The sequence below is a fragment of the Rana temporaria genome, chromosome 4 (genome assembly GCF_905171775.1).
Source record: "Rana temporaria chromosome 4, aRanTem1.1, whole genome shotgun sequence".
NCBI lineage: Eukaryota > Metazoa > Chordata > Amphibia > Anura > Ranidae > Rana > Rana temporaria.
In genome coordinates this window covers 200,197,604-200,216,222 of record NC_053492.1, presented here as the reverse complement: position 1 = coordinate 200,216,222, position 18,619 = coordinate 200,197,604, and the positions used below count along the sequence as shown (strand labels likewise).

Below are 18,619 nucleotides of genomic sequence, written 5' to 3'. Positions count from 1 at the left end.
TCGTTTTGTCTAGGGGAATCGGCTAGTTTTAAAATATCATCCGTACTTACCATTTACGAGATGCATCTTCTCTGCCGCTTCCGGGTATGGGCTGCGGGACTGGGCGTTCCTATTTTGATTGACAGTCTTCCGAGAGGCTTCTGACGGTCGCATCCATCGCGTCACGATTTTCCGAAAGAAGCCGAACGTCGGTGCGCAGGCGCAGTATAGAGCCGCACCGACGTTCGGCTTCTTTCGGCTACTAGTGACGCGATGGATGCGACCGTCGGAAGCCTCTCGGAAGACTGTCAATCAAAAATTATTTACAGGTATGTCTTCTGCGCTTAGACGCTTCCCTGACGGGTCAGTATTTGGCGCATTACAAATACAATAAATCAATCAATCAATCAATCAAGAAGGAACGCCCGCTCCCGAAGACCCATACCCGGAAGCGACGGAGAAGATGCATCTCGAAAACGGTAAGTACGGATCATATTTTAAAACTAGCCGATTCCCCTAGACAAAACGAGTATCCATCTAAGGGGAAAAGAAAAAAATATATAATTGGGTGAACTCCCGCTTTAAATCTGCTGCACCATAAAATGAGCAATGTTTACAACACTCAAGGAGTGTTTATTTTTTATTTATTTTTGCTTAGCAATGTCACCAGACCGTCCCTTATTCTATTACTATGATGATTTTTTTTTGTTATACAAGGACACCAACCTCTTCTACATGCTCCTGCAAAACAAAAGCATAATATGTTTAAGAAATCAGGTCTACATCAAGAAAAAGCACATCCAACCTTCCCCCTTAACCTTTTGGTAATGCACATGATATCAATTAGCCTTTTTAAAATCTTATGCCGCATACAGTACACGACCATTTTCCAGGTTGTAAAAAACAAAGTTTTTTTTAAATCTCATTAAAAACTATCGTGTGTGGGCTTCAGAGCATTTTTCAGGTTCTGAAAAATGGCCAAAATTGAACATGCTCTATTTTTTCACAAATTTTTAAACGTTGTTGTTTTTCGGGTTATAAAAAATGGTCGTGTGGGCTTTGACGTGAAAAATCCATGCATGCTCAGAAGCAAGTTATGAGACGGGAGTGCTCGTTCTGGTAAAACTACCGTTCGTAATGGAGTAAGCACATTCATCACGCTGTAACAGACAGAAAAGCGCGACCCGTCTTTTACTAACACGAAATCCGCTAAAGCAGCCCAAAGGGTGGCGCCATCTGAATGGAACTTCCCCTTTATAGTGCCGTCGTACGTGTTGTACGTCACCGAGCTTTGCTAGAGCATTTTTTTTTCACGATCGTGTGTAGGCCAGGCCGTTTTAATGATGAAGTTGAAAAAAACTTTGTTTTTCTAGAGCCTGAAAAACATTGTTTTTTACAAACCGAAAAATGATCGTGTGTACGTGGCATTACAGTTTGTCCCCTTTTTTGCATATTTTGCACCCTAATATTAATTAGAGTTTCAATATCTACGCAGTTTTCTGCAGACAGATATGCAATTGCTGGATGTTATGCCAATCCTTCTTAATTTTCCGATCCAATACATGTACATTTTCAATTTTCCAACCAATAATGAACAGACTTCCTCTGTTAGAACTGAAAGCTATAGAAGTGGAGCAAAACGTGGGATTTTACACCCCATTAACACCCATCATACCATAATAATATACCTAAAATATAAAATAAAAAACGCAACAAGGATTGTGGAGAAGTTTAGGCCGCAGACCCTTAATTGGGTTTAAAACAATTTTAATTATGAAATGAACTTTAACCTTTAATACCAAACAGAATCGCTGTTAACCATTAACAGACCAACATGCTTAGTCACTAAGACTCAAGCAGCAATATTTTATACCAACCAAATACCAGTTTACCAACCACTGTCCACCCACAAAGTGGGCAACATTATCCAAAAAGATAGATCTTCAATATCAAACAGAACTGTTGGTAACCAATACTTGCGTTATGCACAATTATGTAGTTTGTTTATTATTAATATCATTTATCTACTACCACTTATGTAGCGCCCCCTACCCTCCTTTCACATATCACTTATTTCAGTCAACACTTTTTTTTGGGGAGGAGCTTATTTTTAGTTTATATTTTAATATTTACTACACTTACTATTCACATTTGGTTGGTGCGAGATATACACCTTTTACAATACTCTGGCTTTATGTGACATGGAACTGAGTAAGAACTTTTGAAATACCTCAAACTTTTTCTTGCCTTAAAATCTATGCTTGTATTGCTAAAACAAGTAGAGGCATTGCTTTTCCTTTATGTCGGCTCTTCACTGCTCCCTGACAATGGAGGTCATCCACACCCCACAAGGATGTTTTTTTCTTTCGACATCCTTTTGATCATCCCTCTCCTGAGGAAGCTTACCTGCGAAACACGCCACGAGACTGTAGCCCTTCCACAATCTACAACTGCACTTTCTGCACCCTATGTTTCATGATAAAGTGGACTGGTATGCATCTGGTGGGCGGTATTTGTGTAGCCCTCTTCAGAAAAGTTGAATGTACCTTGTATGTTTGTATCCATATATACTGTTGTAGTGAAATGTATAAGGGGTTGTGCTCGTACATTTGATCTGTTTTGTTTTTTAAAGTTTTTTGCACATACTGTTTTTAAAACCACTTGCTCTTCAAGGGGGCCCCCCCCCCCCAGAGGCGTATCTAGTGAAAATAGCGCCTATGGCAAGCACTGAAACTGCGCCCCTGTCGAAACATTGGAACCCCATCTTTCAGATAACCTTAACAAAAAAAACAGCTAACAAAATTAGTGATATTTATCATCCCTTGTGATACCTTGGGTAGTGACTAGGGTTGTCCCGATACCACTTTTTTAAGACCGAGTACAAGTACCGATACTATTTTTCAAGTACTCGCCGATACCGATTACTGATACTTATTTTTAATGTCATGTGATGCACTAATAGATGGCACTGGCTGATGGGCACTAAAAGGTGGCACTGACTGATGACTGGCAGTGGCACTGAGGGATGGGCACTGATAGGTAGCACTGATTATGCAGCACGGATGAACACCGATAAGTGGCATGCACTGATGGCTGGCACTGAAAGATGGCACTGATAGGTGGCACGGATGGCTGGCACACACTGAAGGATGGCACTGATAGGTGGCACACACTGAAAGATGGCACAGATAGGTGGTAATGATGGGCACAGATAGGTGGTAATGATGGGCACAGATGAAGTGCACTTATAGGGCTGCACTGATGTGTGACACAGATATGTGGCAATATTGGACAGAGATAGGTGGCACTGATAAGGGGGGGCATTCATATAAGGTGGGCTGTGAGCTAATGGGGGTCTCCAAGGGGGGTACTGCTGATCTAATGGTTGGTTACCACACATTATATCAGCAGTCAGTAACCCCTCTAAGAGACCCCCATTAGCTCAAAGCCCCCCTCCTTAGAGACTTCCAGGGATAAGCGGGCCCTGTCCTCTTTAAGACATTGTTCATGTTTTACAAGCGTGACCGTGACTGCAAGGAGTGTGAGAGATGAGCTGGGGGAGGGGGGGGGGGGGGGGAGACAGAGCTGCTCTTGGGCTCCTCGCACTCGCGCTCCATGCAGACAGTGTGTGAGTGAGAACAGATCGGCAGGTTATTACTCACATGCACACTGTTCCACAATAGCTCCAGCAGCACTTTCTTCTGCTCTCCTATCTTGCCTCCTGAACCGCTGATTGATGTCACAGCGGGGCCGGCACTAGAAGGCATCTGTCGGGGGGAGCTCATTCCACCGCACACACCGCAGCCATCTCAGTACAGTGAGGGATTTGTCTCCGCCCGCTGACTTCCTATTGTACTCCGCCTCTCTCTTCCATCCCAGGTATCGGGTGAAGCATCGGGAGCATTTGCACGAGTACAAGTACTCGTGCAAATGCTCGGTACTAGTATCAGTATCGGGACAACCCTAGCAGTGACATATCCTCTTTATGGAGAAATCTGGGGTTTATTAGACCCCTGATCCCTCCTCTGCCCTCCAAGGAAATCTTCATCACTTAAGGCCTTGAGGAGAGCGAGAAACTGATGTTCCTCCTTCTTTGTGCGGGACCAGATGGAATGGGAGAGCCTGGGAGAACAGGGGAGGGCTGTGGCTGAACGCAGCAGGGATAGCGATGCCATTGTCCATTAGCAAAGGTGCTGAAAAGGAGATCCTGCCTATGCTCGGGAGGAGGGAAGAAGAAATCCACAGACCCTGGTAAGTGCCTTGCTGCCCAGCCACTCAACAGTGCCCCCTTCATAGGGTATGGCAGCCATGGCAAGTGCCATGGGCGCCATACCCTAGATACGCCACTGGGGCCCCCACCATGCAGAGAATGTACCAACATCCAAAGACTGCCACATAAAGATCTGGGTAGAGGGTCTCTGACCCATCTAACAACTTTGACTAGAGATAAACTATCCTCTATAACTCAGATATAACTAGAACTCTTCATTTATTTGTGCCCCTAAGAGCTAAACATTTCAGTGCTGTTTTTTCCCATTGAAAGCTGCAAGAGCTAAAACTAAAGATAGCCCTCATAGCTGCTATTCTTCCAGACTGCTGCTTCTGTTTATACCCATGACAATGTAATTTGCTGCATAATACCCTAAGGCCCCATACACACGAAAGGATCCAACCGCTGGAATTGATCCGCGGACCGGCTCCAGCGGATAGATCCCCTGGTGTGTACGATCCAGCGGATTTTTATCCCCTGGGATGGATTTCCAGCGGATAAAAATTTGAAGACATGCTTTAAAATCTATCCGCTTGAATCCATCCCAACGGATTGATCCGCTGGTCTGTACAGACTCACTGGATCAATCCGTCCGAATCAATCCCCCGCATGCGTCGCAATGATTCGACGCATGCGTGGAATTCCTTATATGACAGCGTTGCGCACATCGCCGTGTCATCATCGCGGCGACGGCGCGACACGTCATCGCGATGGGATTTCGGCGCGGATTTCGATCCGATGGTGAGTACACTCCATCGGATCAAAAACCTCGAGAGGATTTATCAGCGGAAACGGTCCGGTGGACCGTATCCGTGGATAAATCCTCTCGTGTGTATGGGGGCCTCACACTAATTCTATCAAATCCCCTGTTCTCAGTGGACTCCCAACTCCTTGCATGTGCTTGCTTTGCCCTGTCATTCTTAAAGGGGCACACCCACAGACTGAGGATAACTTTTTATTTGCCTGTTCTTGAAATCTGTGTTCCCAAAAATATCACAGTCTATGGTTAAATGGCCCCACCAGAGCCAGCAGAAGCTAACATCCAGAACGCTCCAGATTTTATGACATACCTACAGACAGATCTGGTTGTGGGTAGTGTTTTTAACTCTTGGGCCTAAGCCTAGCCCTCTTGTCTGAAAGGTCTTAAAGGGGTTGTAAAGGTTTGTTTTTTATTTATAAATAGGTTTCTTTAAGCTAGTGCATTGTTGGTTCACTTACCTTTGATTTCCCTTTTTGTTTTTTTGTCTGAATTTCTCACTTCCTGTTCCTCCTCAGTAAGCTGTTCTGGCTGACTAACCACTGCTCAGATGATGTGTGCGCACTAACTGAGGAGAAACAGGAAGTGAGAAATTCAGACAAAGAAAAAAAACATTTAAAAGGGAAATCGAAGGAAAAGATAAGTGAACCAACAATACACTAGCTTAAAGGAACCTATTCAGAAAAGAAAAAACTAACCTTTACAACCCCTTTAAGTGAACTAGTCTGTGCTTATTGTTAGCCCTTTTGGTCACATTGGGCATTGTTTACGCTTGGAACTACAGTACAAACTGAGTTTACCCCAAAGGTACCTTGGTCGATTGCATTGTATCAGTTATTGCACTGGTCTTTTATGTGTTAATGTTGAACTACTGATGTACTGTGTTACTTTTGTACTTTGGTTTGCCAATACAATACAAATATCTTCTACTAACCAGTGTGTGCCATTCTTGTGTGACCACTGGGAGTCCCCAGCCAAGGTAATCTGGTGGCGCCAGTAAGAGTGAGGTTGCGGCTAGGGCCAGAGAACGAGCAGAGGACCCAATATTACCAGTGACTCCTGCAATGGTAGAGGTCTTTATCATTACCTCAATCTCTCTGAAATGTTGCTGCCTAATATAACAGACATACAGTAGGTCTGCCGTCTCTGGCACCTCTCCATGAAAATGCTAGTTGCATTATGTTATGTTGAACCACTATGCAGAAACATGTTTGCAAATATGAGCTTCTGAATACTCTTACTTTCCTACATATTTTAGTATACAGTATTGAATTCAAAGGGTCATTTTCCCCTGAATTTCTACTATGACAGATTTACTGTAAAGGATAACTGCACCCAAGGATAAACAAAGTACACGTAGCTGTTTTCTCCCTCTCCACAAATCCATACTTACCTTAGTAATACGGTTTATTGACATACTAAGAAAAGTGAAGGACAAAAGTGTGCTGTGGTACTAAATCATTTCTGCCCAATAAGTGATACTTTGACAGGCAGTTGTTTGTTATTTAATTATATTCCATTATTGACTTTTTTCCCCCAAGTAAAATTTCTCCTCAATTGTTTTTTAGAAATCATTTGATGCAAAATATTAATGATTCTATTTGAGCGTGTTTATAAAACCTCCATTATTAGGGTATAATATTTATTTTTTTACACTTTTTTCAAACACATGACCTGAAGTGGTCTATGACTGTCAGTGGCATCAACAGGCTCAGGAACCTGATGCACATGTCTCTAATTTCCTTGTAACCCATCTTTTTGTGGCTCTGAAAGGCCTGAAGTGTTACAATAGAACTTTGCAGAGTACACCACACTAATGATAGGAGTCCTACTTTATATACTTCTGGGCCCACGTAGATGGACTTAGGTTTTATGTGTGCACATTATATTTTCAGATCTGAATATTTCCATTTGCTTTCATTGTGCACTTTACAGGATCATTTTGAGGTTGCCTTTGCCTTATTTGATTTACTTTGTATTTCTTTGGACACAGCAGAACATATTAAGATTTGTTTGCATGAAAGGCAAAGTATTTCAAAACCAGCCCCCACTGCAATTGCATTCAAGTTCTTATAGGCAGCATCACTGAGACCTCCCCCCTATTTCTAGAACGTCCTAGAACCTTCTAGAAAGGTGGGAGAGAAAGTAAAATGGAGCTTTCTGGAAGAATTTGAGGGACCCGACCAATTACCAACATGGATTGACAGGGGGCAGGCCTCCTCAACTACTCAGGGTCAGCCCGGCTGAGGAAGAGTTGTTCCGGTAAAAGCTGGAGATTAAGTGTTAGGCTGTCGTGGCCTTTGAGGGTGCTGGGGGTCTTGGGTATGAGCTTGTGTGTGGACAGGGCCTTCCTAAAATCATGGAGGTGTCCTGGCCAGGAGGTACTGGGAGCAAAGAGGTCAGCAGAAGAACACTGGCAGCCAAGTCTCCAGGAGAAACAAGGAACAACCAAGAGGTACTGGGATCAGTAGCCACATATGGGACAGCTGGCACTAGGACTACCATATTTTTCTACAACATAGGGGTCCACGATCCCTGCCTGCAAAGGGCATTTGCTTTAAGACTGACCGAGCCAGTGTCAGGCTTTGAATTCATTGCTAGTCTGCAAGCAAGTGTATGTGCTGGAGGTGAAGAGGTTGTATATAGCGGTTTGTATATAGTTCTCAGTCCCTAAGTTCCTATCTTCAATCAAGTGGGCATATGTACCCTATCCCAATACAAGTTATATCCCCTTAAAAAAAAAAAAAGTACAAGGTCTATTTCTTAACTGTCTGTGTTACAATCACCAGCAGCTCCTACAGGGGTACTGCTACACTTGAGAACAATATTAAAAGAAATAAGAGACCAAGCAACAAATATGGGAACGTAAAGCTGTGACTGATACCTATTTGTAGCCTGAGATGTTGTCTGCATTCCACTGTGTGGGTTGGGTGTCTAGAGAGTTCCAATCAGAGTCAATAAGGAATCCTTGCTGTATCCTCTCTGCACACTGTTTTCAGGAAAATGTTGAAGAACAAAGTGTACCCAATTTCATAGAAATGGATGTCATACAGAATAGAACACATTACAGTAGACTGTTTTTTTTTAAATAAAAAACAAAGTGTACAGTAATTGTACAACATTAATTCAGCAATTACCTGGTACTTGTACTACGTGGCAAAAGAGCAAATACATTGTTGTGTGCTTAACACTATACTCAGAAATGATTAAAACCAAATGATAATTATGTGCAATCTTTCAAATCCAGTACATTATTTACACTTCAAATGCCACCACTTTGCATATAATAACAGTAAAGCTGAGGTGCACATTACTTACATCTCTGCAGTGATCATGCATAGTGATCAGTTATATGACATAACAGGCCATGGGGTCGTACTTAAACACTGTATGACCATTTTACATTATAAATATGGTGTATAAAATGCATTTTTCAAAGCATACTGATGACAGATCTTGCAGGAGAGGTATGACAAAAGAAAGGAATTTCCAAAGACCTACAATATGTGACAAAAAGGTTCATTTTGCAAGTGCATTTTCATGTTCAATTCGATTTTTCACCTAACTTAGCTAACGTAGGAAATATGGTAAAAATTAACTTTAAGGGGAAAAAAAATCAACTGCAAGAAATACATTTTTTTCTTTTTTTAATTATTTGCATATGCAGTTCCCGGCCTTCATTAAGCCAAGTTAAAAATCTGTCGAAAAGTGAACATACTCTTCTTTTGCAAGAAAACAATGTGCTCATGGGACATTTTATAGTAACGTACTCTTCTCCTTTAGTAAATCAGCCCCATAGGGAACAAGTAGGAACATTCAGTTAGGCACATGCAAAATAGCTGCTCGTATCACTTGCTTTAAACATGGTTTAGTTTGCTGTGTTATATTGTAAATGAAATTTAAATAAATGAATTACGCACTTATACAGCGTTTTAGTTCTAAGTACAGCATAATTATTTTAGGGATATATGATGGATTTCAAAAGGTCAATACAATATAGTTTTTGACATAATGTACCTAGCTATTTTTCACTGGCACCCTGACTGCTGCACGCTACACACATATGTTACTTATTCCTGAATCATGATTGGTGCGCTCTATACACTGTGTTGTATGTTACAGAGTCCTGACAAAACTGTTCCTTGTCTCAACAGTTGATTTTAAATCAAGTTCTCCTTTAAAGTAGGCTCAGTCAGACAAAGTGATATCTTTTTATGTGCAGAAAAGCATAAGTAGCACTTACCCAGGAAGGAGCGACAGGGTAAACAAACAAGATATACTGCATGTTGTAATGTTTAAATGGTAAAATAATTATTCTGCAAGACAAACATACTACAAAAAGTGTAGCTGCTGACTTATAATAGGACACTCCCCTGTCCCATGGTCCAGCGATGCTGGCATACAAAGCCCTGCTCCTCTCCACAATGCCGGCATTCTTACTGTGGGTGCCCCCGGCTGTGGATTTACAGCCGGGCATGTGCTGCACGCTGTGAATGGCTGGGCAATCTTCTGAGACCTGTGACATGTCCCAAAAGATTGCGGGGAGGGAGGGGGAGAGGTGAACTTCCTTCCGGCACCATGGAGCCACGGAAGGGAGTGGAAGTTTGATGCGTCCCCCCCCCCCCAAAAAAATTACATGCCAAATGTGGCATGTCAGGGGGCCACCTTCACTTAAAGCAGAAATTACATTTTTGGGTGGAACTCTGCTTTAAACAATGGACGTAATATCCTTACAGAAACAATAATTGTTCAAAAAGACAACGCCTCTTGAACCCTAACTAGGGATATACACACACACACAATAACAGTTCAACAGTCAGTATTATGTTACCCTATTTCTTCAGCTGGCCAACCAATATGGTGAAGCACTCAATGTCCCTTTAAGAACTTGCATAGTAGGTGAGGTTGAAAAAAGTCACAAGTCCAACCTATGTGTGTGATTATTTGTCAGTAATACATTGTATATCCCTGTATGTTGTGGTCATTCAGGTGCTTATCTAATAGTTTCTTGAAACCATCAATGCCCACTGCTGAGACCACTGCCTGTGGAAGGGAATTCCACATCCTTGCCGCTCTTACCTGTCCCAAAGCACCTACCCCCCATGTTGAGGGCATGCGGCCTGGCACTGTTGAGGGGGGCACTCGCTCGTCCCCACCCCCTTTCCTCACCGGCCGGGCTTCTGCTCGGATACGGGTATGGTATGGTATGGATTTTGGGGGAACCCCACGTAGTTTTTTTGGCATACAGGGGTTTCCCCTTAAAATACATACCAGACCCAAGGGCCTGGTATGCTCCTGTAGGGGGAACCCATGCCGTTTTTTTATTTGAAATTTGGCGTGGAGTTCCCCCTCAAGATTCATACCAGACACAGTGCTTGGTATTGGCAGGGATCCAAGTCGGATCCCTGTTCAATATCGCGCCGCGGCTAAACGCAACCACAGCTAAAAGCACTGTACAAATGCAGCTAATCGCTGTGCCTGGAGTCTTAAATTCCAACAAAACATAAACATGCTTTTATCTGCGGGAAAACAGCCGCCTGTGTGAAAGGGGCCTTATAGTGTATGTAATATGGAGATCTAATTAAACTAGCCGATCAATCTGAATCCAATCAGGCAGGCCCTTGTAATACAAACTTGTTAGCAGATCTAAAAGAAAGTCAGATTGTGGGTGTAAGAGATCCCACCCAACTAATAATCACTATCAGGACTGGACTGGGACAAAAATTTGACCCTGGACTTCATCCAGACTGGCCCACTTTGTCAGGTCTCTCCCATGGCGGCCGGACAACTACCGCACCCCCCTGGCCACTCAAGCCCCCACTCCCCCTTTACTAGCCACTAGCCGTTCTACTTTAGAGTAGAACAACTGGTAGGCCCCATACACATGGGAGTATTTATCCGCGGATACGGTCCAGCGGACCGTTTCCACGGATAAATCCTCTCGAGGATTTCAGCAGATTTTAATGCGATGGTGTGTACTCACCATCGCATTGAAATCCGCGCCGAAATCCTCTGGCGATGACGTGTCGCGCCGTGGCGATTATGACGCGGCGACATGCACGACGCTGTCATATAAGGAATTCCACGCATGCGTTGAATCATTGCGACGCATGCGGGGGATCCCTTCGGACGGATGGATTCGGTGAGTCTGTACAGACCAGCGGATCCATCCGTTGGGATGGATTCCAGCAGATGGATTTGTTCTGCATGTCAGCGAATATCCGATCTGCTGGAATCCATCCCAGGGGAGATATATCCGCGGATAAAGATCCGCTGGCGTGTACACACCATAGGATCTATCCGCTGAAACCCATTTGCTGGGATTTATCTGCGGATGGATTCTATGGTGTGTATGGGGCCGTACTCTTATAGGCAGCACCAGTGGGGAAGCTAGACATTATTTCACCCGGGGCAAAGAATCAGTTTGGTGCCCCCCTTATGGGACAAGATTAGGCAGAAATTAGAAACTCCCAGGCCATAGCTGTTGAGTGAGCTGTCTATCCCCTCCCCCCATGCTCCTCTGTCGTCCCCCCTGCTCCTCTGTTCCTCCCCCTGCTTTTTTGTTCCCCCCAGGTGAGCGCTGTGGGCAGGGAGAGGAGGTGAGCGCTGCAGGAAGGGAGAGAGAGGAGCGGAGGGGGGCGGCGGTCGGCTGTCACTGAAGCCAGCCCACTGAGCCATCGGCCCACCAGGAAACTCCCTGTAGTCCCAATGGCCAGTCCATCCCTGTCTAGAAGGCTTTGATAACCCAGGTGGCAGGGCTAGATTTTACTTGAGCGATGTACAGGCACAGTGCTCAGAACCAACAAAGGGGAGAAACAATTATGTGGACTGATGCATAGGTCTGACTCACTGTTTCACTCTAGGTGTTTGTACTGTGGTAGTAATTGAAGATTGAACCATTTACCTTTACTGCACCCTCTGGCTGTGCCGTCGCTGTTTCAAAGAAAGCAGACATTCTAGAGATGGTAAGGGCATGGAGTGCACAGAGACGGGTGTAGAATCCTGACCTGGTCTGAACTTTCAGGGCCAGCTCACACTAAAACGCGGTGCAGGAAACCCATATTCTGTGCATGTTTCCCGCACCGCATTCACGCACTGCACTTGTGATCTGCAGAGGGTTTTATTGTTCACTAACCACACCCCGAACACAATGAGTTTGCCTGCACCAGATCGCATACTATGATGCCATGCAATCCAGTTGCTGTTTGTTTTTGGTGTGGTCTAAGATTTCAGCCCATTCAAATGAATAGGCTGAAATTGCACTGCACCATGATCACGTGAATCTCAGGAAAACAGTGTGTTCCTGTGCGATTCATGGCATGAACCAGCCCTCAGGCTGCATTCACAGTTTTTAAAATATGGACAAAAGTACTGCAACTCTGCCCGTGATTTTTAAAACGCCCATGTGTAAATGACAAAGCGCACATTTTTCAAATGCTATTCATTTGAATGGCGCCTAAAACAGTGCGGTTCTGCCATGATTGTCGCACGTTAAATTGCAACAAACCACATCACATGAAGCATGTCGCCTAGAAGTAGCTTCTTAAATTGTTTGGGCAGAAAGCTTTAAAAGATGCGGTTTGCCGCAATTGCAAACATGTAGCCTATCTATGGGACGAAATGTCACATTGACAGTTCAGTGAATGTACTTTCATCTGCATGTAAAAAAACAATTGTGGGATTTAGGCCTCATGCACACTGGACGGTAAAATAACGTTATAAAAACGCCAGTAGCTTTACAGTGAGTTTTTCAACTTTTTCAACGTTTTTGAAAAATGGATCAAAAACATTAACCACTAGCCGACCGCGCACCGCCGTTCTACGTCAGCAGGTCGGCTGGGCGAGAGCACTTGGTACAACGTCCTCTGTCTCAGCCGCCACTAGGGGCACGCACGCTCACCGCCGACTCCCATGCGTGTGCCCGGCGGGCGCGATCGCTGCCGGGCACACGCGATCGCTCGGTACAGAGCGGGGACCGGGAGCTGTGTGTGTAAACACACAGCTCTCGGTCCTGTCAGCGGGGGAAATGCTGATCCTCTGTTCATACAATGTATGAACAGAAGATCAGTGTTTCCCCTAGTGAGGCCCCCCCCCCCCCCCCCACAGTAAGAACACACAAGGGACATACTTAACCCCTTCCTCGCCCCCTAGTGTTAACCCCTTCACTGCCAGTGGCATTTTTATAGTAATCCAATGCATTTTTATAGCACTGATCGCTATAAAAATGCCAATGGTCCCAAAAATGTGTCAAGTGTCCGAAGTGTCCGCCATAATGTCGCAATACCGAAAAAAAATCGCTGATCGCCGCCATTACTAGTAAAAAAAATATAATAAAAATGACATAAAAATACCCCCTATTTTGTAAACGCTATAACTTTTGCGCAAACCAGTCAATAAACGCTGATTGCGATTTTTTTTTACGAAAAATATGTAGAAGAATACGTATCGGCCTAAACTGAGGAAAAAAAATGTTTTTTTATATATTTTTGGGGGATATTTATTACAGCAAAAAGTAAAATATTCATTTTTTTCAAAATTGTCGCTCTATTTTTGTTTATAGCGCAAAAAATAAAAAACGCAGAGGTGATCAAATACCACCAAAAGAAAGCTCTATTTGTGGGAAAAAAAGGACGCAGTCCCGAATCGCAAAAAGTACTCTGGTCTTTGGGCAGCAATATGGTCCGGGGGGTAAGTGGTTAAACGCTGGTGAGCAACGTTTGAGCATTCAACGTTTATCAGCATTGGAGCATTTTTACAGCTGAAAAACGTCTCAGAACGCACTAGTTTTGTTTAATTGCACAAAAATGCCACTGCCCAAAACTGCTGATAACAGCCTGTGTACATGGACACAGGATAACATGGAGAGTTTAAGGACTAGAAAAAAATCTGACAAAAACAGCTGCTGTAAACATCCAGTGTGCATGAGGCCTTAAAGTGTTTGTAAACCCAAAAAAGCAAAGAAACCCTGTAAGATGCATACTAGCTCATTATGAAATACTTACCTTAGTTTGAAGCTGTTGCAGTGGTCCCCGCACACTGCTGTGACCAGCGGCATGTCTTCCAGTTATTTCCAGGTTCGCAGGCTCGGGCGCAGTAATTGGCCAGAGCTGCAATGTCACGCCTGCGTTTGTGTGCAGGAGTCGCCAGGCACCGCTCCTGAAGAAACGGCTCAAGCTGGCCATTTTCTCAGTGTGCATGCACCAATGACATCAGCACAAGTGTATATGGTAAATAGCAACCATCCAGGTTGAGGAGATATTTCCAGTACCTACAGGTAAGCCTTGTTATAGGCATTTTTACCTACAGGTAAGCCAATAATTAGCACACAGAAATGCCCTCTGGACTTTTAAAGAGCACACCAAGTATAAATGATTTAGCTAACATTTAAAAACAGTTGATACAGAAAAGAAACCACATTAAACATCAACATATAAATCAATATTGCATTTTTGTCAGATCGTTCCATGAGATCCAATTGTGTCATGCAGATGACTGTCAGTCTAGATGACTTTGGTCTGGACGCATAAAATAAAAAATGTACTCACAGATAGAAGACTCCTGGCCTGCTAGCTGGTATGAATGACTAAAAAACAAAAAGTATAAATGAGTATATAAACAAATGGGTATGTTAAAGGGTCACTAAAGGAATTTTTTTTTTAGCTAAATAGCTTCCTTTACCTTACTGCAGTCCTGGTTTCATATCCTCATTGTTCGTTTTTGCTCTGATGTTGCTGTAATTCTGTTATGGACACTTCCTGGTTGTCTGTTTCCTTTGGACCACAGTACTGGGAGCTTCTAGTTTCATAGAAACCGCAAAACCCGGAACCGGAGCAGAAGACGCATGTCCCAAACTGGCAAGGCCCACACCTATCCAAGAAAAAAAAACCCATTAAGTGAAAATCTGGCGTAATGAAAGTCAATTCAATGGTGAAAAATACTTAAAGCGGAGTTCCACCCTATTTTTCAACTTATCTGCATTCGTTTTTACACTGCCCCTTTAAATACATTTGGGATGTTTTTTTTTTCCTTTTAAAAACTCACGTTTTTATCCCTGAGTGTCTCTTTCCCCCGCCACGGCGGAATGTCCTCCCCGCCGCATCTAGCGCTGCTATGCCTCCTGGGAGATGTGTGTCTTCAATCCCAGGAGGCTGGGCTGAACATCGCAGCCGTGGTTGAACATTTCGGGGGGCGGTGCCGCCCATAGAGGTGGTGTCCTTCCTCTTCTCCCTCTCCAACTCCTCCCCCGTCCTAGCACCGCCCCCGTCCTCCCCCCTCCACCACCCGCCCACCTGCCATCTGTCTCCGGTGCACGGAGATACAGATCATCAGACGGACAGAGCGGATCTCTGTCTGATAGATCTGTATGTGAGAGCACCGAATAGTACAGCCCCGCCTCCCTGTACATAGAAACATCGCTCTGCACTGTGTGTTACAATTCTGGTGCAGGGAGGCGGGGCTGTACTACGATCAGTGTACTCACATACAGACCTATCAGAGACCGAGATGTGCTCTGTATGCCTGATCATCCGTACCTCCCCCACTCTGCACTGGGCACTAATGTTGTCACCGCACTAATGTTGTCACCGCACCGATGTCACCGCACTAATAATGTTGCCACCGCACTAATGTCACTGCACTGGGCACTAATAATGTTGTCACCGCACTGATGGGCACTAATGTCACTGCACTGGGCACTAATAATGTTGTCACCGCACTGATGGGCACTAATGTCACCGCACTGATGGGCACTAATGTCACCGCACTGATGGGCACTAATGTCACCGCACTGATGGGCACTAATGTCACCGCACTGATGGGCACTAATGTCACCGCACTGATGGGCACTAATGTCACCGCACTGATGGGCACTAATGTCACCGCACTGATGGGCACTAATGTCACCGCACTGATGGGCACTAATGTCACCGCACTGATGGGCACTAATGTCACCGCACTGATGGGCACTAATGTCACCGCACTGATGGGCACTAATGTCACCGCACTGATGGGCACTAATAATGTTGTCACCGCACTGATGGGCACTAATAATGTTGTCACCGCACTGATGGGCACTAATAATGTTGTCACCGCACTGATGGGCACCAATAATGTTGTCACCGCACTGATGGGCACCAATAATGTTGTCACCGCACTGATGGGCACCAATAATGTTGTCACCGCACTGATGGGCACCAATAATGTTGTCACCGCACTGATGGGCACTAATAATGTTGTCACCGCACTGATGGGCACTAATAATGTTGTCACCGCACTGCTGGGCACTAATAATGTTGTCACCGCACTGCTGGGCACTAATAATGTTGTCACCGCACTGATATAAGGCACTGGTGCCACTGCACAGATAATGAACTGGTGTCACCCCACTAATGGGCACTGAAAATGCACTGGTGGGCACTGACATTTGGGTCTGGTTGTGGTTCTGGGGCCGATGCGGGGTGCTGTGCCGGGGATTATGCGGTGGGCTGGGGCCGATGCGGGGTGCCGGGACCGATGCGGGGTGCCGAGGCCGATTCAGGGTTCTGTGCCGGAGACGATGCGGTGGGCAATGTTATGGTGGCAATGTGCTGTGCTGGGGGAAGAAGGAAGCAGGAGGAACTCAGCACAGGGATGGTGAGAACCCCTCAATGGGCACAGCGGGTGTACAGACCCGGGAACTCAGCACAGGGATGGTGGGAACCCCTCATAATGAGCACAGCGGGTGTACAGACCCAGGAACTCAGCACAGGGATGGTGGGAACCCCTCATAATGAGCACAGCGGGTGTACAGACCCAGGAACTCAGCACAGGGATGGTGGAAACCCCTCATAATGGGGCACAGCGGGTGTACAGACCCCGGAACTCAGCACAGGGATGGTGGAAACCCCTCATAATGGGGCACAGCGGGGGGTACAGACCTGGGAACTCAGCACAGGGATGGTGGGAACCCCTCATAATGGGCACAGCGGGTGTACAGACCCGGGAACTCAGCACAGGGATGGTGGGAACCCCTTATAATGGGCACAGCGCGTGTACAGATTCGGGAACTCAGCACAGGGATGGTGGGAACCCCTCATAATGGGGCACAGCAGGTGTACAGACCCCGGAACTCAGCACAGGGATGGTGGGAACCCTTCATAATGGGCACAGCGGGTGTACAGACCCCGGAACTCAGCACAGGGATGGTGGGAACCCCTCATAATGGGCACAGTGGGTGTACAGACCCGGGAACTCAGCACAGGGATGGTGGGGACCCCTTATAATGGGCACAGCTGGTGTACAGACCCGGGAACTCAGCACAGGGATGGTGAGAACCCCTCATAATGGGCACAGCGGGTGTACAGACCCGGGAACTCAGCACAGGGATGGTGAGAACCCCTCATAATGGGCACAGCGGGTGTACAGACCCGGGAACTCAGCACAGGGATGGTGAGAACCCCTCATAATGGGCACAGTGGGTGTACAGACCCCAGAACTCAGCACAGGGATGGTGGGAACCCCTTATAATGGGCACAGCAGGTGTACAGACCCGGAAACTTAGCACGGGGATGGTGGGTACCCCTCATAATGGGCACAGCAGGTGTACAGACCCGGGAACTCATCACAGGGATGGTGGGAACCCCTCATAATGGGCACAGCAGGTGTACAGACCCGGGAACTCAGCACAGGGATGGTGGGAACCCCTCATAATGGGGCACAGCGGGTGTACAGACCCGGGAACTCAGCACAGGGATGGTGAGAACCCCTCATAATGGGCAAAGCTGGTGTACAGACCCGGGAACTCAGCACAGGGATGGTGGGAATCCCTCATGAAGGGTTCCCACCATCCCTGTTCTGTGCTGACTTCCTGTGGCTGTACTCCTGCTGTGCCCATTATGAGCGTACGAATCCGAATTGAGTTTCGGGCACAAAATACGAAATAACGGCTAATGCGAAACGGAACTAAACAAAATGAATTTATTGACAGTGCACATGTCTGGTATATGTATACACACCACATATATAATGATATATATATATCATCTTGTTATGTAGATTTATCTGCACAGGAACAAATTATTTTGTATATTTACTGGTTCCTGGAAGGAGGAGGGGAGGAGAGGTTTGCATAGATAAGGGGCAGTAACTTCCTCTGACACTCCCGTTGCTATTGAAACCTGATCTGAAACCATTACACTGCTTGTACAGCACTGAGCATGTGCAAGGCTGAAATCCAGGAAGTCATACAGTCTGGCTTCATGATGCCCACACTTAAGATGGCCCCAGTCAATTTCTGTTTTAAAAAAAGTGTCTAAATGCTGTAACAACCTAACAAAACGGACCTTAGTTTACAGACTAACTGTAGTAGAATACATTGAGCTTGTGTATTACAGGGGTTTTCATATTTAAAACGTTTTTATTTTTAAAATTGTGGCCAGAACTCCGCTTTAACTGCTGTGTGAAAAATGCCAGTATGCTCACACAGAGGCTAATGTGATTGCTAGTTTAGTAAATCAATCTAATCCCAAAAACAAGGAAACACGAATAAATGTGTGAAGAAAAATACTTAAAGGGGTTGTAAAGGTTAAGCTTTTATTTTCTAAATAGGTTCCTTTAAGCTAGTGCATTGTTGGTTC

General features: G+C 45.3%; 1 long non-coding RNA gene across 1 annotated transcript; it reads right to left on the bottom strand.

The window, feature by feature from the left end:
• Positions 1-687: 687 nt before the first annotated feature.
• Positions 688-14,722, bottom strand: LOC120936901. Its single transcript, XR_005748649.1, has 3 exons — positions 14,685-14,722; positions 14,552-14,589; positions 688-720 (listed from the first exon to the last, which is right to left on the bottom strand). It is a non-coding gene; the product is annotated as an uncharacterized LOC120936901 (long non-coding RNA).
• Between the last annotated feature and the right edge of the window lie 3,897 nt (positions 14,723-18,619).